The sequence below is a fragment of the Chionomys nivalis genome, chromosome 1, assembly GCF_950005125.1.
Source record: "Chionomys nivalis chromosome 1, mChiNiv1.1, whole genome shotgun sequence".
NCBI classification, from domain to species: domain Eukaryota; kingdom Metazoa; phylum Chordata; class Mammalia; order Rodentia; family Cricetidae; genus Chionomys; species Chionomys nivalis.
This window is the reverse complement of record NC_080086.1, coordinates 39,240,881-39,264,066: the sequence shown is the minus strand read 5'-3', so window position 1 is coordinate 39,264,066 and position 23,186 is coordinate 39,240,881. Positions and strand designations below refer to the sequence as shown.

Sequence of the window (23,186 nt, the reverse complement as noted above, 5' to 3'; positions counted from 1 at the left end):
CCACACAAATAATTCTGTCCATTTTATCCAGACAACTTCCTACTTTTTGTTCAAATTAAGCGACCCTATTCATGATTCCTCAAGTTTATTCAACACACCCTCTGTTATTTTCAATTGCCTTTTGAGACTGCCCAGATTATTTAAATTGTATTTTTATAAAATTTAATTGTATCATTTCCATTTGATTCTTTTTATAACTTGTTGTTTTCCTTTATAAGATTTTTTAAAAATATTTTTTCTTTTGTTGCAAGAGAACCTATATTTAATGACTGGATCATTTTAACAATGACTGCTTTAGACGATAGTGAGATGAATCCCAAATCTGATTCACAGTTGACATCATTGATTGCCTTTCATCAATCTTTCAGTTTTTTTTACTTTGGTATTTTTATTGGCTGGTTGATTACACTTGTTTGTTCAAGGAAAGTCCTAATTATGTAGCCCAGGCTGGTCTTGAACTCACTCTGTAGACTAAGATGGCCTTAAACTCACAGGGTTCTTCCTGTCTCTGCCTCCTAGGTATTGGAATGTTTACTTTGATTCCTGCTGTGGTGTATGAATGTTCACTCTATAAATGTTTTCTCATATGCCAGTCTTACATTTCAGCAGAATAGTGTTGCTCTACTCAAGTACGACAGTGTAGTTGTTTATAAGAAAAATGTGACCCAAAGGCTAATGTGCTTCAATACTTTCTTTCCAATTGTTATTGGTATTTGGGGAAGTTATAGAACTTTTAAGATGTGTGGCCTTGCTTTAGAAAATATGTCACTGAGAGCAAGTTTTGAGAATGCATAGCCCCAGTCAATTTCTAGTTCATTCTCTTTCTTCCTTTCTGCATTCTATGAAAGAAAACATGATCAACCTGCTTACTTTTCCAGCTATCTGCTGTCGTGCATTTCTCACTATTGTGGACTCTACCACTATAACCATTAGCCAAAATTACCCTGTACTTCTGAAAGTTGCTTTTGGTCATATGTTTCATCACAGCAAAAGAAAAGTGAATAGTATAGTACTGGGAATAACATATCTTTTATTGAATGCCATTTTAATAAGAGCTAAACCTGAAGAGAGTTTGAAGAGTTTTCTTGGCTTTGTTGATCCATCTTGAGTGCTATTTGAGCCCTGGTAGGGATACCTGTTTTCTCATACCAGGCTCCCATGTGTCTTGGTGGAGCATTGCAAAGTATTTCTTCTATTTGTTTTTTAATTTCATTTTTTTCTAAGTGAAGAAGGAAGAAAATAGGAATGTCTTGGGAACCACAGACACAATGAGGGTCCTTGAGCCAGCATGATTGCCTTCTTTGCTGGCCACAGTGTCTCTCTGAGGGAGCAAAGAGGCTCAGCTGTGTGAACAAAGACATTTCCATAGAGAAGTTCGTATTACAGATGAATGTCTCACGGAAAGTTGGCGTTTCATCTACCTCTGAATCTCCACGGTTAAGGGGATACCACCCAGCAGATTATGCTGCAGCAATTCTCAATTTAAAAAACAAGTCTGCTTCCCCCTCTCCATGCGGATGACTATATGATTTTCTTTGGGTTCACTTTCTTATTTAACTTCTATAGGATCACACATTATATGCTTAATGTCTTTTATTTATGGCTAGAAACCGATTATGAGTGAGTACATCCCATGTTCCTCTTTTTGGGTCTGGGATACCTCACTCAGGATAGTGTTTTCTATTTCCATCCATTTGCACGCAAAATTTGAGAAGTCATTGTTTTTTACTGCTGAGTAGTACTCTAATATGTATATATTCCACACACACAAAAAAAAAAAAAAAAAAAAAAAAAACAAGTCTGAATCTTACATTTCATGCAATTTTCTTACATGCCCCTTTAAAGAAGAAAAGGAGACTTGGGAGTTTACTGTGTCTGGGGATAATAATTAGTTATCTAGTCTCTTTTTTTAAATTTATTTATTTATTAAAGATTTCTACCTCCCCGCCACCGCCTCCCATTTCCCTTCCCCTCCCCCGATCAAGTCCCCCTCCCTTGTCAGCCCTAAGAGCAATCAGGATTCCCTGCCCTGTGGGAAGTCCAAAGACCACCCACCTCCATCCAGGTCTAGTAAGGTGAGCATCCAAACTGCCTAGGCTCCCACACAAGACACCTATGGTAAGCAATGTAAAGGTAGAATTGTTTGTTTGGACTCGTGGTTTCGGTGTATGGCCATTTTGGTGGAGAAGGCATGGTAGCGGTAACAGCTTGAAGCTACAGGGTGAAGAACCTAAGGGTACTTGTTCATATTTCTGCAGACTAGGGAACAGAACATGAGAGTGGTTTCCTCAGCTAGTTTTATTTTTTTTTTATATATTCACTCTGAGACCTTATCTCAGTAGGAAAGTCCTACTCATGTTCATAACTTGTCCCATATGACTAGTTCATTCTATCTAGAAAGGTTCTAGCAGATTAGGTATACCTGATTAATGATGTAGGTGATTTTTAATGTAACAAGGTTGACAATAAAAATATACATCATGAAAAGCATCACTCATTGTATCATTAGAGCTGATAAAACCTCAACCCTGTTGTCTAATAACATAGATTTGAACGAACCTTCGAATCCTGTGTTTTAAACCTGACTCTACCACTGATTTAGCTATGGATTGGGCTAGTATTTAATGTCTCTTGGCCTCAGTTTCCTTGTGTTTATATTACACATAGAAATGCCCACATTGTATGGGAATTTTTAAGAATTAAAGAGAACATATACAAATTTATAAAATATGGTGTGGTTTTGAAAGGCAATACTAATAGTCAATTGAGTTTTTGTGCCTTTTTTCTTTATGAAATACCAACCCACTAAGACTCAATAAGGAAATATGTTTCATATATAACCTCTTATAATTGTTGGTCCTGAAATTTTGATGTGGTTCATCATTTAGATTCTTGTACATATTCTCTTCTCTTTTCATATACATTATATACATTACTCAAAAACACACACGTAAACATTCTTACCAGTAAACATTTTATCTTTTTTAACATAGCTAATTACCTGTTCATTAAAAAAAAAGAATGTTTGAAGTTGTTTTATTGAATTAAGTCTCTCATGGCAATGGCTTGTGATGCCTTCTTCACCTTATATAAGTTGAGCAATATTTTAAAAGCCAATTGTGCCAAGAAGCTCACACTCAACTTGCATATCAGCATTATCCTTAGTCACAGTTATTCTTGAGAAGCAGTATCATTGTTCCTTATTACAGTCAATAAATAAACAGTTCTGTTTACTACTTTGTTATCGTGGGAATATGAGCGTTGAGGTCAGAATGCCTTGGTTCAATCCTGACAGTTATTTCGAAGGTAGTTGAGCTTAAGCTGACATTATGAGAGCTTAATGATTCAATAAATAAAGGAAGTAGTTTACCGCATGTGTACATTTCAGCAGACACTCAAGTTCTGTATTTACAAAGGTGTGAATCTGGAAGCTATTTGAGAGAGAATCAATCTCAGTCACTTTCTAATTTTTCTAACAAGCAGTAGAAACCATTATTCTTCCAATAAATAGTCAAGATAAATCCCAGTAGATGAAATAATTGTTAATGATGGGCATAGACCCACACACCAATAAAACCTGCAGACCCAACCCTTTTTTCCTACACCAGCTCTCTCCTTCCACTGGGGTGGCTGCCTTACTGTCTTGGCAGAACTGTTGCAATCTTTTTATCCATTGATGATGCTGAATCGTGAACAAAGAGTGACAGAAACTGACAATAGACTTCATCTAATGACTGAGCAGCCTCTTCTCTCTGGGACAGTTCTTGCCCAGACTCTGTTGTGTTATTGCAGTCAGGTGATGGTTAGGCCTCAGAGGTATTGAAGACTTCAATGTTCCATGTCTGGTTCACTGGAAAAATCTGGAGTGCCCTAAGCATCAGTCACTTTGCAAGGTAAGTAAGCCACTTTTCCACATTGTGACCGCAAAAACACTGTGCTTCTTACATGGTATGTGAGTTTTTTCAATGACATTGTCCTCTCTAAATCCAGTGGAAACAAAAAGGTTTTCTGTCCCAGACTCTCGAAAATCTGTAGCATTTTCTCCCTCCAAGACTCTCCCATTTTCAAGTGAAACACCCTAGACACTGCCTTGTGATACTCAATAAATTTGTAGTTCTTTAAGAAAACAATCAAACCTAAGTGAAACAAATCTACTCATAATATATAATGATGGTAACAGTGCTGGCCTCACTAAAAGCTAATGTGTTAAGAGAATAATCTCTAGTGAACACTGCGCTTAATAATGTTACCTATTAATTCTCATAAAATCTTGAGAAGTAGGTTTGTATTTTCACTCAAGGAGATAGAGTAATAGACACTGAGGATGGCTAATGATGCAGAGGATAAGGGTGGAGCTATATATCAAAGCTCACATGATGTCCAGTTCTGAGCTGAGAAAACTATGATCCAAGCATAGATCAGAATGCCACTTATAAAGCGAATCCCAGTTCCATTCTTTTTGGCTTCTCTGCCCCACAGTGCCTACCCATCTCACATTCAAACATCCATTATTCCTTATGAACCTTCTAAAAGCCTGTCTTGACAAACTAGTTTAAGGCGTCACGTGCAATTCACTGTGAAGCTCGTATGAGTTCTTATTACTTTGATTCTTAGTCTCCTTTCAAATGACCATAAGTAAGATATTCTATTGCATCAAAAAAGAGTATTCAGTATTCATATCTCATCCATCATTGGATTGAGAAGGAACTCATTTCTCCTTGAAAATATATTGAAGGTGTCATCCCCTTTAACGGTGAGAAGAGGATAGAGTTGACATTTACCTCTCTTTGCTAAGCTTAAGAACCTCTTGATGCCTTTATTTGGAATTCCAAATGCAGACAGACAATTTTCTTCATCTGGGTGTTCAGTAAGAAGATCTTGAGGAAGAATTGAAGCTGCGTTATCCAATCACCCACATTCCCCAAAGTTTCTCTATCCATTCGCCTGAAATGAATATTTTATGCTACTGAATGATATTAAGGCTTTTGTTGCATTTTGTTTCCGTTTTCAACTTTATGTAAAATTTGAACCTAAACAGTTATTATCTAACAAATTCTTACTCCCATTTCCTATCCCTTTGAGTAAGCATTCTCTCTTTGTTTGCTGACTTGTGTTGGTCAATAGAATTGGTGTGAACAATGAACTTCTTAGTCGATAGACAGCAGGCTGGAGCAGAAATGTAGGTTTGTAGGTTTACATGCCTTGCTTCACAATACAGACAAAGAAAATGAGAACTATGGGACATATTTGGGCCAGGCTTTTGACTTAGCATTCTGACGCACTCCTCTATTCATACACCATGCACCAGAGGCATTAATGATTAACATCACTTATTCTGTCTGGCTCAACTCTCCTTATCATTGTGCTGACAGTCATTTCCCATAAGATTGTTATTAGAAGAATGTGTATTTCAGACAGGTTAGTGAAGTATCTTAGTGAAAATATCCTAGTCCTACTTTTGTACTTTGCTCAAAAGCATGGCTTTTGATGAATTATTCTAACTATACTTCCAAGGGCTGTCTAGGAAACAGGATGGGGAAACCCATGCAACTTTTTAGAAGAAGACTTCTAAAATTTATTAATGACAATGTTCTCAAATACATGCAGAGACCAGACAAAAGTCATCCTTCACATCCTTCCACGATTTCCATCACTCAGATGCTCAGTGCTTTGAGGACCAGTCTAGGTCATGGCTCTTTCTTAGATGGTAAGGACCTCTTGTTCAAGGATACAGAGAAACAACCATTTCCAAGGGCTTATCTAATATAGGATATGTTACACATATCCATTCCTTTGACTTCCAAAACAGGTTCAAACAGTTTCTGTTTCTGCTTTTTGTCAAATTTCTGCTATTCTTCTCTGTGTGTGCTTGTGTGCACATGTGTGGAATAGTGTTTGCATGCATTTAATCATCTGTGATGAAAGCATTTTTAATGTCCTATGATAGTGTGGATTGCATTTGGTTATATATTGCAAGTACCCTCCCTATAGGGTGCTAGTGTGGTATACTAAAGATTGGTCTTTGTTACAATGGGTTGAAAATGTTGGCATGCTTGTCATTATTTGCTAAAGTCTCTAAAGTCAATTGCTAATTATAAGATCTTGTCACTTTAGGTACTTAGCTGATGAATTCAATTGAACCATCAGCTTTTTCAGACTAGCTGGGAAAAACAAAGAATCTCCAACCTAATTGCTTTAATTAATGAATGTAGAGATAAGGCGACACACAGAGAGAAATGCTGCAATCTCTCCAGTGTTAGTGCTACCCATGGGAGCAGAATAACAGCAATCAGTTCTTTAAGGATGAGCACTTGGAATATGAGCTGATACACTGTGGGTTATGGACCTACATGTCTGATATGTGGGAAAGTAGACTGGGATGGAAATATCCCAAACTTGGTGTGGAAGGGCCTTTTGTCTATGTGTTGCTTTTATTCGTTAATGAATAAATAAACTGCCTTGGCCTGTCAATAGGGCATAACTTAGGTAGGCGGGGGAGGGGGGACTGGACGGAATGCTGGAATAAGGAAGGTGGAGTCAGGGAGAAACCATGGAGCCACCGCCACTGGAGACAGAAGTGCTAAAATTTGCTGGGAGGTCACGACCTCGTGGTGACGCACAGATTAATGGAGATGGGTTAAATTAAGATGTAAGAGTTAGCCAATAAGAAGCTAGAGCTAATGGGCCAAGCAGTGTTTTAGATAATATGGTTTCTAGGTGATTATTTGGGGGCTAAGCAGCCGAAAACAACAAAGCGGATCGCTCCTCAAACGTAAAAGAAAGGCTTTTGAATTGTTTTGGTAGACATGGTTTAAACATATGAAAGAAGTTAATACATATTTTTAAAATGTATGTAATAATTAGTTTCATGAAATTTTGTTCTGTGATATTATGAGGGTAGGGTTGGATTATGGAGACTTTATACTGATAGGTGGCTGAGAAGGCAATAAAAAGAGATCAGGCCCAATTAAGAAGTAAATTTCTTTCCTGAAAACTAACAAATTCTTTCACATCCCTTTGCTATTTGTTCTTCCCTCCAGAATAGAAAATTTGTTCGATAAATGGGTGAGTGCACAGATGGATAAATGAATGGATAGATAGAAATAAGGAGTTTCAGTACTGAGGACTAACCACAAGGCCTCCCACCTGCTTAGCAGCCTTCTAATTGCTGAAATTAACTAAAAGCTTTCTGTGTAGAATATCTTGCCTTATCTCTTAAAACAGATCTCTCCTTTCCTTCATTTAAACCTAAACTATGGAATTATAGTTACTTCCCTCTGTCAAATCTAGATCACAATATCCAAAAAGAGCCACCAGTTTTCCAATACCTACCATCTTCCAATTGTCTTTAAAAATAAGATTTATTTTATTTTTACAACTATGAGTACTTTGGCTATGTTTATTTAAGTATATCACATACATACTTGGTGGCTGTGGAGGCCAGAAGATCTCACCTAGTTTCTGAGAATTGAAGTCATGGGTGGTTGTAAGCCTCCATGCTGGTTCTGGAATCCAAACCCCAATCTTCTGCAAGAGAAATAAGTGCTCCTAACTATGGTTGTTGTGTTTTGGGTTTTTGATTTGTTTTTAAATATTTGGCTCATTGGGGGTTGCACCACCCATCTCCCAGATGAATACACATGAAGTCTTATTCTTGCTCATAAACACCCAACCTTAGCTTGGTATGTTTCTACTCAGTTTTTCTTAGTTTAAATTATCCCATCTTTCTTTTTCTTCTGGGCTTTTATCTTAATCTATTTCTGTATAGCTTTCTTTATTTCTTACTCCATGGCTTGATGGGTAGCAGGGTGGCTGGACTCTAATGTCCTTCTCCTTATCTTGCTTCTCAATCTTTTCTACCATGATAATGCCTCCTATTTGTTCTCTCTGCCTGCCATCCCCAGTATTTTTCTTCTGTCTAGCTATTGGCTTCTCAACTCTTTTTTAGACCAATAAGGTATTTTAAACATGCAAAGCAACACAGCTTTATGGAATTAAACAAATGCACCATGAAGGAATACAGCACACCTTTGAATCGTGAAAAAAATATTCCACACCATAAGCAAATGTAACACATCTTTTTTTTTAATTTATTTTATTGAGCCATAGATTTCTCTCTGCTTCTGTCCCTTCCTCTCCCCAACCCCTTCAACCTACTTCCATGGTCCCCATGCTCCCATTTTACTCAAAAGATCTTGCCTTTTTTAATTTCCAATGTAGATTAGATACATGTGTATGTCACTCATAGGGTCCTCATTGTTTTCTAGGTTCTCTGGGATTGTGAATAATAGGCTTATTTTCTTTGCTTTATGTCTAAAAGCCACTTATGAGTGAGTACATATTGTATTTGTCTTTCTGAGTCTGGGTTACTTCACTCAATATGATGTTTTCTAGATCCATCATTTGCTTACAAATTTCAAGATATCATTATTTTTTTCTACTGTGTAGTACTTCATTGTGTAAATGTACCACATTTTCCTTACCCATTTTTCAGTTGAGGGGCATTTAGGTTGTTTCCAGGTTCTGGCTATGGCAAATAGTGCTGCTGTGAACATAGTTGACCACATGTTCTTGTGGTATGATAGGACATTCTTCGGGTATATACCCAAAAGTGGTATTGCTGGGTCTTGAGTAAGGTGGCTTTCAAATTTTCTGAGAAATCGCCATACTGATATCCAAAGGAGCTGTACCAATTTGCACTCCCACCAGCAATGCAGGAGTGTTCCCTTTACCTCACATCCTCTCCAACATAATTGTCATTAGTGTTTTTGATCTTGGTCATTCTTACAGGTGTAAGATGGAATCTCAGAGTTGTTTCAATTTGCATTTCTCTGATGACTAAGGATGTTGAGCATTTCCTTAAGTGTCTTTAAGCCATTTTAGAATCCTCTGTTGAGAGTACTCTGTTTAGGTCTGAACTCCATTTTTTAAATGGATTATTTGCTCTTTGATGACCAATTTTTTTTTTTTTAATTCTTTGTATATTTTAGAGATCAGCCCTCTGTCTGATGTGGGGCTGGTGAAGATCTTTTCCCATTCTGTAGGCTGTCATTTTGTCTTGTTGACCACGTCCTTTGCTTTACAGTTTCAGGAGATCCCATTTATTAACTGTTTCTCTCAGTGTCTGTGCTACTGGGGTTATATTTAGGAAGTGGTCTCCTGTTCCAAAGTATTCAAGTGTATTTCCCATTTTCTCTTCTATGAGGTTCAGTGTGGTTGGCTTTATGTTAAGATCTTTGATCCATTTGGACTTGAGTTTTGTGCATGGTGATAGACATGGATCTATTTTCATTCTTCTACAAATCAATATCCAGTTATGCCAGCACCATTTGTTAAATATGCTTTCTTTTTTCCATTTGATTTTTTTTTTTTTTTTTTTTTTTTTTTTTTTTTTTTTTTTTGGTTTTTCGAGACAGGGTTTCTCTGTGGCTTTGGAGCCTGTCCTGGAACTAGCTCTGTAGACCAGGCTAGTCTCGAACTCACAGAGATCCGCCTGCCTCTGCCTCCCAAGTGATGGGATTAAAGGCCATTTGATTTTTTTTGCTTCTTTGTAAAAATCAGGTGTTTGAAAGTGTCTGGATAATATTTGGGTCTTCAATTCAGTTCCATTGGTCCTCCTGTCTCTTTTTATGCCATTACTAGGCTGTTTTCAGTACTATAGATCTGTAGTAGAGTTTGAAGTCAGGGATTGTGATGTTGCTAGAAGTTCCTTTATTGTACAAGATTGTTTGGGCTATCCTTGGTTTTTTCCATATGACGTTGAGTACTCTTCTTTCAAGTTATTTGAAGAATTTTGCTGGGATTTTGCTGGACATTGCATTGAATCTGTAGATTGCTTTTGGTAAGATTGCCATTTTTGCTATGTTAATTCTACCTGCCCAAGAGAATTAGAGATATTTTCTATTTTCTGGTGTCTTCTTCAATTTCTTTCTTCAAAGATTTAAATTTTTTGTCATACAGGTCTTCCACTTGTTTGGTTAGAGTTACACCAAGATATTTTATGTTATTTGTGGCTATTGTGAAGAGTGATGTTTCTCTGATTTCTTTCTCAGCCCATTTATCATCTGTGTAAAGGAGGATTGCTGAGTTTTTTTTTTGTTTTTTTTTTTTTTTAGTTAATCTCATATCCTGTTACATTACTGAAAGTGTTTATTAGTTGTAGAAGTTCATTGGTAGAAATTTTGGAGTTGCTTATGTAAACTCTCATTCATCAGCAAATAGTGAGAGTTTGACTTCTTCTTTTCCAATTTATATCCCTTTGATCTCCTTTTGTTGTCTTATTGCTTTACCTAGGACCTCAAGAACTATATTGAATAGATATGGAGAGAGTGGAAAACCCTGTCTTGTTACTGATTTCAGTAGGATAGCTGGGAGTTTCTCTCCATTTAGTTTAACATTGGCCATTGGCTTGCTGTATAATACCTTATTGCATTTGGATATTTTTCTTGTATCTCTGCTCTCTCCAAGACCTTTATCATGAATGGATGTTGTATTTTGTCAAAAGCTTTTCCATTATCTAGTGAGATGATCATGTGGTATTTATTTGTCAATTTGGTTATATTGTGGATTACATTGACAGATTTTCATATGTTGGACCGTCCCTTCATCTCTGGGGTGAAGCCAACTTGATCATGGTGGATGATTTTTCTAATGTGTTTTCAGATTCTATTTACCAGTTTTTAATGAGTATTTTTGCATCAATGTTCATGAGTGAGATTGGTCTGTAATTCTCTTTCTTAGTGATGTCTTTATGTTGTTTGGGTATCACAGTAATTGTAGCCTCATAAAAAGTGTTTGGCAAGTTTTCTTCTGTTTTTATTATGTGGAACAATTTGAGGAGTATTGTTATTAGTTCTTCTTTGAAAATATTGTCAAATTCTGAACTGAAATCATCTGGTCCAGGGATTTTTTTGGTTGGCAGACTTTTGATGACTGTTTCTATTTCTTTAGCAGTTATAGGCCTATTTAATTTCCTTATCTGGTCTTGATTTAATTTTGGTAAGTGACATTTATCCCAAAAGTTGTCCATTTCCTTTATGTTTTCCAATATTGTGGAGCACAGGTTTTCTAAATATGATTTAATCATTCTCTGGATTTCTTCCTGTGTCTGTTGTTATGTTTCCATTTTCATTTCTGAGTTTGTTAATTTGGATTATCTCGTCCTGCTTTTGGATAAAGGCTTGATTATTTTGATGACTTTTCAAAAAGAACCAACTCTTTGTCTCATTGATTCTTTGTGCTTTCTTTGTTTCTATTTTGTTGATTTCAACTCTCGATTTGATTATTTCCTGCCATCTAGTTCTTCTGGATGAGTTTGCTTCTTTTTGTTCTAAAGTTTATACATGTTCTGTTAATTCACTAGTGTGAGATTTTTCCAGCTTCTCTATGTAGGCATTTAGTGCTATGAACTTTCCTTTTAACACTGCTTTCACTGTGTTCAATAAATTTGGGTATGTTGTGTGTTCATTTTCATTGAATTTTAGGAAGTCTTTAATTTCTTCCTTGACTCATTAATGATTCAGGTGAACATTGTTTGATTTCTCTGTTTGTGGGCTTTCTGGAATTAGTATTGCTGCCAAGTTCTAATTTTAAGCCATGGTGATCTGATAAGACATATGGGGTTATTCCAATGGTTTTATATTCGTTACCTAGTATGTGGTCAGTTTTTGAAAAGGTTCCATGATGTGCTGAGAAGAAGGTATATTCTTTTATGTTTGAATGGAATGTTCTATATATGTCTGTTAAGTCTGTTTGAGTCACAACATCTGTTGTTTTTCTTATTTCTTTGTTAATTTTTGTCTGACAGACCTGTTCAGTGATGAGAGTGGAGTGTTGAAGTCTCCTACTATTAGTGTGTGTGTTTAATGTGTGATTTAAGTTTTAGAAGTGTTTCTTTTAAAATATGAAATGCTTCACAAATTTGTGTGTCATCTTTATGCAGGGGACATGCTAATATTTACTGTATCATTCCAATTTTAGCATATGTGCTGCTGAAGTAAGCATTCAAAACTAATACATCTTAAAATAATATTCCATATTCTTAATCGCTGTGCCTCTCTTCAGCCCCATACTTTGACCCTCTATGGTTATCTCTTGCAAGATGTGAGCTCTTATGACCAGATTGGTGAACTATACCCTTCCACAGGATGGTGGACATCTTAACGCTTTAGTTTGAATAAAATCTTTGTCAGGTACAAAGTACTATAAACAACAAACATGAGTCTGGTTAACTTCAGCAGAGAGAAAATGAGTGGAATTATCTTTTTATAAGCTAAAACAAAACCCAGTTGAGAGCAAGGCAGGAAACAGTCCAAAGACCTTGACAGCAAACACCTCAGTAATGGGCTCCTAGCAGCCAGTGTCTAGTCAAGATGCTGCTCCTGAGACAAGTAAATGTTAAACATCTCTCTTTGGATATTTACAAAATTATTTTCATATAGAGAGGAATAAGCAGAAGGAAACAACTTATCTCCCGAAGAAGAAATCCCTCAACATTCTTTGTTTCTCAGGGAAACTGCTTCTAGAAAATCACTTGCTCTGGACCAAAGATTGGCCAGATTAAAGAGACTCTCGTGGCTCTGATAAGGTGTGTGAGCTAATTGAAGCCAATTAACTTAGCAGCAGATAAAGGCTGAGGCTAAATCCAACCCTATTGCACAGCCCCATTTAAGAACTGGCTGAGTTGCAATGACTTTAGACCTAGCTAGAAGATCTGAGGTAATTAATTCCCAGTGAGTTGCTGAGAAAACATAGATGGTGACTAGAGTGTTTGCATTGCAGGTATAGTCATGTTTCAAATATTTTTAGCATTCATTCTCTTTGCAAAAATTCATAATGTCACCTATAGTGTTCAATTATATTTCAAACATAGTTGAATTCTTACTATTTCATAATCTATGGGAAGAAATGTACTATTTCCCAACAGCCTTTATTTCCTTAATATTCGTTTTCTTTCCTCTAATACCTAAACCCTGGTAGCTTTTCTCATGTATAAGATTGAAACAAAAGCAATGCTTTGAAAAGCTGTGTGTTAAAAACTCCAGTCAAGTCTTCGACATTTTCAATTTGAGTAGATTCCATTAATGGACCTGGTGAAGGCTGTCATTGCAGTGACCCTATTAAGCAGAGGAAGTTTGCTAGCTTTGGGTGATAAGATAGCCTAAGAAATAGAAATCAGGGCTGGTGAGATGGCACCTGCCACCTAGCCTGATGATCCGATTCAGGCCCCAGGACCTATATGATGGAAGAACAGAACTTACAAAAGTTGTTTTTGGACCTCTCCAAAGACACATGTGCACCACATATATACCCATTCAAACTATATATTATTTATAATATATAAAATACATGTATTTTACATATATATATATATGTAGTGGAAAATATTTTTTATAAAGTAGAAAGCACTTTATAATCATATGAGAAAAATAGAAGTGAATATTAAAGTAACCAGGAGTGAACATAAGAGTTGAGATTCTGGAGTCAAGAAACATGTGTGCATGTGTGTCGGGGTATATGTGTCTGTTTATGTACGTGTGTGTATATGTATGTATGTATGTTTGTAGTCATGTTTTCTTAACTATTGCTTAATCAGAGGACAAGCATTCAAAACAAACTCCTGGATCATAGTTTAGATTCCTGCCACAATATTTGCAAAAGAATTGGGGAGTAATGGAATAGAATATTCAGAATTTATAACATTTCTTGGGAAGACTTGAGTACTGATGTAATAAAACTCAGCTCAAAGTATTTTTCCTTGGCTCCCTGTGTGTTTCCAGACTCGTGCTCTGAGTCCCACACTTCTGCTTGAGGTGAGCATATTAGGTAACTCTGTGTATAGAGGTGTGCCAGGACTAAGTGAAGCAGAACTTCAAGAGTCAGTGTCCACTCTGATTAGTGAAATCCAATCTATCCTCAGGTAAGCCCTGGATTTTGACCATAACTCTCCAGGGAATCGGAATGTTCATCCAAGTTAAGCAAGCCAGAAAATGATAGTCTTAAGGTCAACCTAGGAGCAATATTTCTTTAGTAGCACTTGAGAAAGCTTGGTGGAGAATGCAGTCCAAATCCATTTCTTCCGAGGACACGACAAGTGAAGCCAGGCTGATGTTCTTAGTTGGGAAGATTTTCTGTCGTATTAAGAAAGAGCTCTGAAGAAGTGTCCGTGGATTAAACTAAAGGAACACCAGAAAAGGTGACAGAAAATTGCCAGTGAGGACTTGTATGTTAATCCCCCAATTTTTCGTGCTTCGTTCTGTGTTTTTTTGAAAAATAATAATGGCTAAAAGAGATACTTTATCATGTGGGATTCTTTTCACTCCTAACACAAAAAAGGTGAGTCATTTGTGGTGCTTCCTTTTAGCTAACGGAAAAGGTAAATTTTAAAGGCCTTGAACCAAAGCTGTTTTCCTTTTGGCAGTGCTAGGAGTTGAACCCAGGTTCTTGCTTCACACTAGGCAAGAACTGTGCTACTGAGCTCCATCCCTAACCTCTTTACTTGATCTTCATTTTGAGATGGGGACTCAGTTGTTCAGACTGAACTTAAGTCACTCTTTCACAAGACAGGCCCTTATGATCCAAGCAGATCAGATGCAAGAATGATCAGTGAAGAACTCTGTGGTGTTGGTGAACCTGATGGCAAATTTTCTTTAGATATGAGTAAAATCATTGCCCTTTAAAGTCTTTTTTCTTTCACGCCAGAGTCCAGTTCTGTGAGGCAGAATTGGTTAACTGAACTATACAAAGCCCAGACATTTGGTCAGACCTGTCTTGTTTGGGGTAGTCAACATGCTGAGAAGAGTTTTGATTGTCCAAAGAACTGAAGAAAAACAAAACAAAAACAAAAACAGATGAGAATATGTCATAATGTATACAAATTACGAACACACACACTTTAAAATCCCTGTCCCTGAATGTATATGCTTGTAGAGTTCTATGGCTGTGTTTGTACTGCCAAAGTATAGAGGGCTAATAACATTGAGACTGTATGATATAAAGTTCAACCATGCTTAACTTATCTCACAGAAATAGGCTGGCATCAAGACCTCCGAGATTTAGAAATGAAAGTTGTAGCATGATTAATAAAAACACAGAAACAAAAATTGAGGTTCAACCTAAAGGTGAGAAAAACAAAACAGCCAGCCATTGGCTCTTACCTCTACTTCAATCCGAAAAGGCAATCCTGCCTCCAAGAATCTCAGAATGAGCCTGTGTGTGAGAGCTGTCTCTTCCCATTTTATATTCCTCTCTAGTGCTGGGATTAAAGGCATGTACCAATACTGCCTTGTTTCTATGGCAAACTAGTATGGCTACTGGGATTAAAGGTGTGTCACCACTGCCTAGTCTGTAAGACTGATCAGTGTGACTCTTTTACTCTCAGGCAAGCTTTATTTATTAAATGCAAATGAAATGTCACATTAAAGAAAGTAATATTGGTAATCTATGTAGGAAAGAGGGAATTACTGTTTTAGCATGTTACCTTTTGGAAGAGTCTCTGACTGATCCTCATCTCTGTTTGACTCACTAATTTACTTTGTTTTATTGTATATTTCTACATGTGTGTGTGTGTGTTTGTGTGTGACTGTGTGTATGTGCCTCTTTGTATGTTGGTGTATGTGCCACTATGTGTATGAGCCTGCATTATGTGTGTGCCTGTGTATGTTTATGTGTGTGTGTGTGTACGTGTGTGTGAGCACACGTGTATGCTACAATGAGCATGTTAAGATCAGAGTACTGCTAGAGGATGTCAGTTCTCTCCACTATAATGGTCCCTGGGATTGAACTCAGTCATCGGAATTGGCAAGTAGTCACCTTTACACACCGAGCCAACTCACTAGCCCTGGTTTAGTTTTTTTTTTTTTTTTTTCATTTAATTAAGCTCATTTTAATAAAGAGTATAGGAATTTACAACCCAAACAATTATCCATAAAGACTATCAGATACATGATAGATCACACCCAGAGAGAACAACACAAATCCAACAGCCTGCAATGACAGGCATTACAAAAACTGCTGGGAATGACCTTCTGGTTTCCCCAAGATTGTTTGCAAGGTGAGGATGCCCGAGACCTGCTGACCTCAGCACTCCTTCCAGGCTGCTTACATATCCTCACTCAAGCAACTCCAAATACTGCCAGCAGAGGGTGCTCACCTTCCCTCCTCGAAACATGCATGGTCCTTGGCCTCTGTTATTTGGTTTCTGTTCCCTAAAAATGACATCAAATGTTCCATTCAAAATAACATCTTCAGGCTCTGTGGTGCAGGTCACCACTGTCCTCCCAGTGCCACCCACAAGAAGGCGCTTCCTTGGGAAGAATGCTCAAGCAATGGCTAGTCAACTCCCTCACCACAGATGTAAACAACTCCAATGCTAAATTTGGAGGTTTGGCGGAGGGGGAGGGAACTGAGTTGTGGTGCCAGCTGCCTGTGGTCCCTCCCCAGTCCTCTTCAGATAATTAACTGAAGGGCTGGAGTTAACCCCGCGAAGGAAGCAGGAGGATGCAGGTCTGGTTTAGTTTTTATATTCTGCAGAAAGAGATCTCAAGTTGCCTGGCTTAGGCCATTTTCTTTCCTGAACATTGACTATGAGATTCTAAGTAGAAAGAAACTTGATTAATGTCCCCATCACATAGAAAGTTAGCAATGGGAACAGATGTCCCCTGGCCTGATTAGGGAGGCCAAAATAACATCAGAGTGGAGGACTCCCTTTTTCCAAAATCAACAAAATATGATTGCCACCTGGTCATGTTCAGAGACTTGCTGAGCAGTGGTCTGCACACACCTGACACGGTGGCCTTGTGTCATTAAGATTGAGTGGCTTCACTACTCCTGACAGTGTTCACACTCATCAACAATGACACCTCTCATCTCCCCATAGCATTGAGACCACTGTAGTCATCCCCAGACTGAGCCATCTCTAGCCATGGTGACAGGGCACCATAGATATTGCATGAACAGGTGTTATAAGGTTCGTTATGGTTTTTGAAGTGATCTGTTAAGAAAGCTAAACTGGAGAGTCCTGGGTGAGTTTGAAAATGTGACGGTGACTGCATAAAGAGGTTAAAGGACTTAAATAGAAAACAAGGGACCCTTTTCATTACATCCAGAGGATGAATCTGACTTTCACTTCCAAGTGAGATTGTCTAAAATTATACATATGAGTGTGATTGAGGGATGGGAAGTGACTGTTCATTGACTATGGAAAGGTCAGGTTGATAGTTTATGTAAGAAAGAAATAGTAAAATCTAATGATTACTTAAAACATATGAGACAAATAAGAGATTAGCACATTACTTGCCAGGATGAGGGTTCATGTTTCTCTGCAATACATGCTTTCTGAAAACCCTATTCACAATGAGTAAAGAATGTGTTTGTGCTCGGGGGTGGCATGTGCACCATGATGATTTCGATGACGATGATGGAGACAATGATGATACAATAGCTGTTTTTCAATTTCAGTCTTTTGAGGAGAGGCTAATCATTTAGGAGTTGTTTGGTGGACTAGAGAAATGGCTCAGAGGTTAAAAGTACTTGCTATGTTTGCAGAAGAACCAGATTCATTTTTCAGCATTAACAATAATCTACTCAAAAATACCTGTAGCTCTAGTTCCAGAGGTCAGAGGTTCTGATGCTTTCTTCTGGCTTCTGGAGACCCCTGCACACATACTTACATAATATACACACACACAAAGAAAGAGAGAGGGGAAGGGGAAGGGGAGGGAGAGAAAAAAGAGGAGGGAGTACACATACACAGAGGAAAAAAGGAGAGCAAAATAAGAGAAAATGGATAAAGTCATTTGGGTGGAGTAGTGGATATGTAGGGATCTCACTTATCTTTTTGTTTCTGGTTTTCTTTTCTTTTTTCAAGTTCGGGAGAAATCTTGGGAAATTTGTGAGTTATCTTTTTTCTAAGTCTAGAAAATGACAAAGTTATTTATGAAAATCCCCAAATCCATACTTAGAATAACCTTTTAACCAATCTGGAGCCATTTGGGAAGGCACCCAAAAGCTCTTGGTTAAAAAAGGAGAAGTTTGACATGAGCCACACATTGGTGGGGAGGGCCGAAATGAGACGAGGGTGGTAGGCATGTGACGTGTGACATGGTCAGTCTGGACTCTGATGATATCCTTCTTCTTCACAGATACTCAGTGCCATCTTTAAAACACCCATCAATGTGGTCAGGACAGGAATGCTAATTGAGTGTTTTTAGCATAATAGAAAATCAATTTTAATTGTCCCAAATGAAACTATTGTTTACAGTTACAGATGGCTGCCAGGCTGGACCTGAAAAAAATAAATGAGTCTGGGGAGTAGGGAATTGCTTTCAATTCCTGGGAGTATTGCAAGGAAGGCTTTGGAGAATTCAGTCTAAGAAGGTTGTAAGGCAGAAAACTGATTGCCTATAAAGGTTTTAAAATGGTGTTTTCCTCTAGGACTGTGCTGTAACTGGTATCATCAATTTCCACCTTGTCAACCCCAATCCTACTGTTTTCACAGGAGGGTGGGTTCCCAGAGTAGCTGTTGCCAGCAGGCTTTAAAATCACTAGCAGCTCTGCCGCACTGGTTGTACCTGGCTCCTTGCTGCATATTCTTTTCCTCTCTTGGACTTCTCTTGCAAATAAAACATTCCTGTTGTTATTTCACTCTTCCTATTTGTAGAGATTTGGATATTGAGTTTATGTTCAATTAACCTAAAATGTTCTCCTGGGCAATATTGCATTCTAGAAGAGCCAAGCCAAGCCCTTCACTACTGACTGTATGCCCTGAATGAGTGACCTAATTCATTTCCATAGCTGTAAGATAGGGGGCATCGACAGCTGTTAGCAAACAAGTCGGGTATTAATGAGTCCATTGAAGCCAAGCTTCTAGCAGACACCCTGCTGTGGAGCTCACCTCAAAGATGTCAGTTTGTGGTGCTCTCCATTATTCCCTTCTTGCCTCCTTCAATAAATAGTTGAAACACATCATGTACCAAAACATGGAATTCTTCAAGCAAAACATGTCAGGGAGGAGCAAAACTAAAAAAATAGGAAGTACAGGCTCACCTTAGGTGTGCATTGCCTCAAGATGGCTCTTATGAGGACTCCTGGCACTCCTCAGATCCCAGAGAAATCAGAGTCCCAATGTCTGCATCTGACTCAGCTCCTAGTTCATTCTCACACAAATTCTGATTTAAGAAGTTTAGACTAAGGAAAATGGTCAGTCCTGAATTTTTTAGTTGGTGATGGATAGATGTGGGCCCTGAAACTCCTATTTGGTGGTCAAGCAATCACCCATTTTGTGGTTCAAATACACTGGGTTGGGTATCAATTAGCCAGCTGCAGAGACACTCATGATTGTCTGTCATACAGAAATAGTCACTTTTAGATGGTCTTTGATGCTTTTTGTCTGACTCTAGTATTTTCCTCTTAAAATTACAGGCTATCTCTTTTGAAAAAAATTGATCCTAAATCCTATCATATTGATAATCAAGTAGCCATCAAGCACAAGTACAATATTAAAGGAAGATGGAGAAATGTAAAATATATTGTATTTTTTTTTCTAGAGCCAGGCCTTTAAACTGTAGGAAAGTTAGCATTTCCAGCTATTTAATTCTTGGTGTGATGTGTTTGGGGAGCAAAGGAATTATCATGACATTGTAAAATGTTCAGCTTTTCATTATTCTTGGATTTTATCCATTACATATCAGTAGCACCTCTCAATTGTTATAATCAAAACTATCACCAGACATCGTCACTTATTCCCTAGGAACATAAATTATCCCACTGGGCACCAATTCCTGTTCTTTGCTGTAATTTTAAGGTATTAAATGGAAAATAAAGCAAACACTAGTTTTTCTATGGCAGTGATAAAATACTTAAAATGATTGAAAAAGAGAAAAAAATAGTTTGGGCTCATTGTCTCATACTCAGAGTCAATCCATAGTCACTTGACATCTTATCTGGGGCCAGTGATGTCACAGTTCATCATAGTGAGATATAGACTTGGGGAGGCTCTTTCATATTATGACCAGGAACCAAAGATGGAGGAAGTGTTAGAGAGGCTAGCCCTTCAGAATCACTCAGTTTGACAAAGAAGAATCTCAAGGTACGGGCTAGCCTGTCATTCTGAGGATTCCATGATTTGATTTTCTTTTTCTTTTCTTTTTATGAATTTTTCAATACAGGGTTTCTCTGTAGCTTTGGAGCCTGTCCTGGAACTAAGGGACATGAAGGGCCTGATCGTTGGGGTTTTTGTCCCACCTGGTACCCCACAGCCAAAAAGTCCCAAGGAAAATCACACAGAGATCTCTATAAGTTATAAAACTGATTGGCCCATTAGGTCAGGCTACTTATTAGCTCCTGTAGCTTATAGTAACCCATTGTTCTTATCTACATTAGCCATGTAGCTCGGTACCTTTCTCAGCTGGGTAGATTACATCTTGCTTCTTCCGTGATCTGGGCAGGACTAGGAGGAATGGACTTCCTCCTTCTTAGCATTCTCCTGTTCTCATCTTCCCGCCTCTGCTTCCTTCTGGCTGACCCACCTATACTTCCTGCCTGGCCAATCGGCATTTATTTAAAATATGATTGACAGAATACAGACAATTCTTTTGTAGCACAGGCTGGCCTCGAACTCACAGAGATCCACCTGCTTCTGCCTCCCGAGTGCAGGGATTAAAGGTATGCATGATCACTGCCCAGCTTTCCTGATTTTCTTATGTATGAAGTTGTTCTGAACCATAGTTGTATAGGTCTTACTGCATCAACCAGGTGGAAATGCCTTTCAGGCAGTTGATGGGGAGTTTAGATGGTGAATTCATCAATGACTAACAAGGAATGGGACTAATAAAAGTACCCTCACCCAAGTTGCTATGAATGACACCTTCGATTTTTAGATCAATTGTGAGAGAAGGGTCAGACATTCATAGTCAGCTTCTAGTGAGAACCAGGATTTACAACCTGAAGTGTTTGCAATGAGTAAGCTTACAATCACTGCAAGAAGTTAACCAGTGTTGTTCCTATAGAAGAACTTCATTCCACATTCATGCCAGGAACAGTTATGAAGATCTTGCCAGTCCTCTCCCCCAAAGAGTGACATTATTTCTGCTCCCAGGCTCTCTCCAGCACACTTCATCCAGTTATATATTTATTCCAGATTGTTTGGCTATGGCTGGCTTTCACACTTTCTTTCTTGGTATTCTGGGCAGGAGGTATGGCTCAGGGGAAACTCAGCTAACCATGGATATATAAATCACAAGGGTTCCATACTTTTCTTATCAATGAAACTGAAGCTGAAGGGTTATGTCATTTTGAAACTTACTCGGTTTACTTTACATATATAGGAGTTGGCTGGTCTTTGCTTTATACCTGATCTGTAGTTAATAAACTGAGGGCAATATGAATAAAATATAAATGTTATTTGCATAAATAAATAGTTGAACTTACCGTAACAACAGCTATTGCTTTCCAAACAAGTTCATGTTTTAAAGCTTGTATGAGCTGCTTATTGGAGTTTTCCAGAAACTATCTTTATAATGTTTTGACTAAGCCAGGTTTTACCTGAAGTGGTGGCCTCAAGAACAAAGTACCAACTTGTCAGAAGTTTTGGGCAAAATTCTTATAGTTGTTCATGGTCTTTTACATCGAGTCTCAAGACAGGCTGGAGTGTGATTTGTTCTTCTAAAAGAAGCCTGTGGTACTTCACTAAATAGAATGGCCTTGGTGGGACATAGAAAACCCTGGCAATTCTAGCCAGGCTATGAAAAGTTCTACAAAGACTGACTTTAGAGGCAACTGGAAATGAAACCCTTCTGAGGGCCCCCAAACAAAGTACATCAGAAAGTATTCAAGAATCAAGAGGTGCAGTTCACTTAGTCGAGTGCTTGTCTAGCATGAGCAAAGTGCTGGTTGAATTCGGAGCCCCTCTCACGGTGGGGTGAGCCTGTAACACCAGCACTTAAAAGGCAGAGCCAAGAGGATCAGAAGTTCAAGGTAGTCCTCAGTTAGACAGTGAGTTTGAGGCCAGACTAGGCTACATAAGACCTGGCGCCAAGGGTAGGAATGTATCAGAGAAGCAACTTTCTCATCTTCTGTGTGGCATGGCTAAAATGCTTTCATCACCTCACTTCATCCAGGGTGACAGACTTTGAATGGAGGATAATTAGGAGTCCTTTTTTCTCTCCTAGGGAAAAAATCAAAGGTCCTTCTTCATGACTTCATAACACTCTGTCAATCAACCATTTACTCATGAATATTAAAATGCTGAGAGAAATAACTTCTCCACTGGTTGGCTTTTTAAGTCGTCAAAATTATACAGCTACGACTGCCAGCCCAACCCATTTCCTGCAGCTTATGTTTTGGCTAAAAGCCAATCAGACTCTGAGAAGCCAGGTGAATTTAAATCACAGCTGCCTAAAGAGAAATTTGGAAATTGGTTATCAGGAAATTAGTTCATATCATACTTCTAAATATAGGTTGATAAAATAAGTCCTTGATTTTCCTTCATAAAATAATTAGTCATCTGATTAATGTAAAGGTTTAAATGACTATTTTTAACATGAGTCCTTTATGGGAAAATGTCTTAAAAGGCCTCATTCATAACTCTCACATAATAATTTTGAACACTTTTCCACCCATTAACCCATTTAATTAAATTCTCACAAGAACCGTATTAAGGGGGAATGCTTAACCCACTTTTTCATTCAAGAACACTGAGCTGCAAATGGTGGAAGGACTGAGACAGATAAACACAATTGAAGAGCTAAAAATGAATGTAATGATTTCTTAGCTCAACCAGGACACTTCTAAGCAGAGCTTGAAAACTTCTGTTTTCCACCGTGTCCTTCGGATTATCTATGGCATCTGCAACACAGGCTTTGTCTAGAACACTGGCTGTCACTTAGTACTTCCTTATCTTTCAGGATCAATGCAGATAACAGATCCACTGATTTGCAATTTGCTGGGGGAAAAATGGAAATGAAAATGGCTATAGGTAGAAGTTAGTGAGATGACTCAGTGGATAAAGCAAACATAGAGATCTGAGTTCGAATTCCCAGAATCAAGATAAAAGGTGATAATGTAGCATAGGCTTCAATATTAGTGTTCTTAGAAGCAGATGGGACAAATTGACAGAGGGTCTACGGAAGCTTAAAGGCCTGCTACACTCTGGGTCAATCAATGTGGAAAGATAACGAAACTTGAGTTTA

General features: G+C 38.0%; 1 protein-coding gene and 1 non-coding gene across 4 annotated transcripts in view; one reads left to right on the top strand and one right to left on the bottom strand.

Moving 5' to 3' along the window:
* Grm7 (glutamate metabotropic receptor 7) overlaps positions 1–23,186 on the top strand; it is an 897,233-nt gene that overhangs the window by 627,196 nt on the left and 246,851 nt on the right. The gene's annotated exons all lie outside the window — the stretch shown is intronic.
* On the bottom strand, positions 11,897–12,003 carry LOC130890062 (U6 spliceosomal RNA). Its single transcript, XR_009058683.1, has one exon. It is a non-coding gene; the product is annotated as a U6 spliceosomal RNA (small nuclear RNA).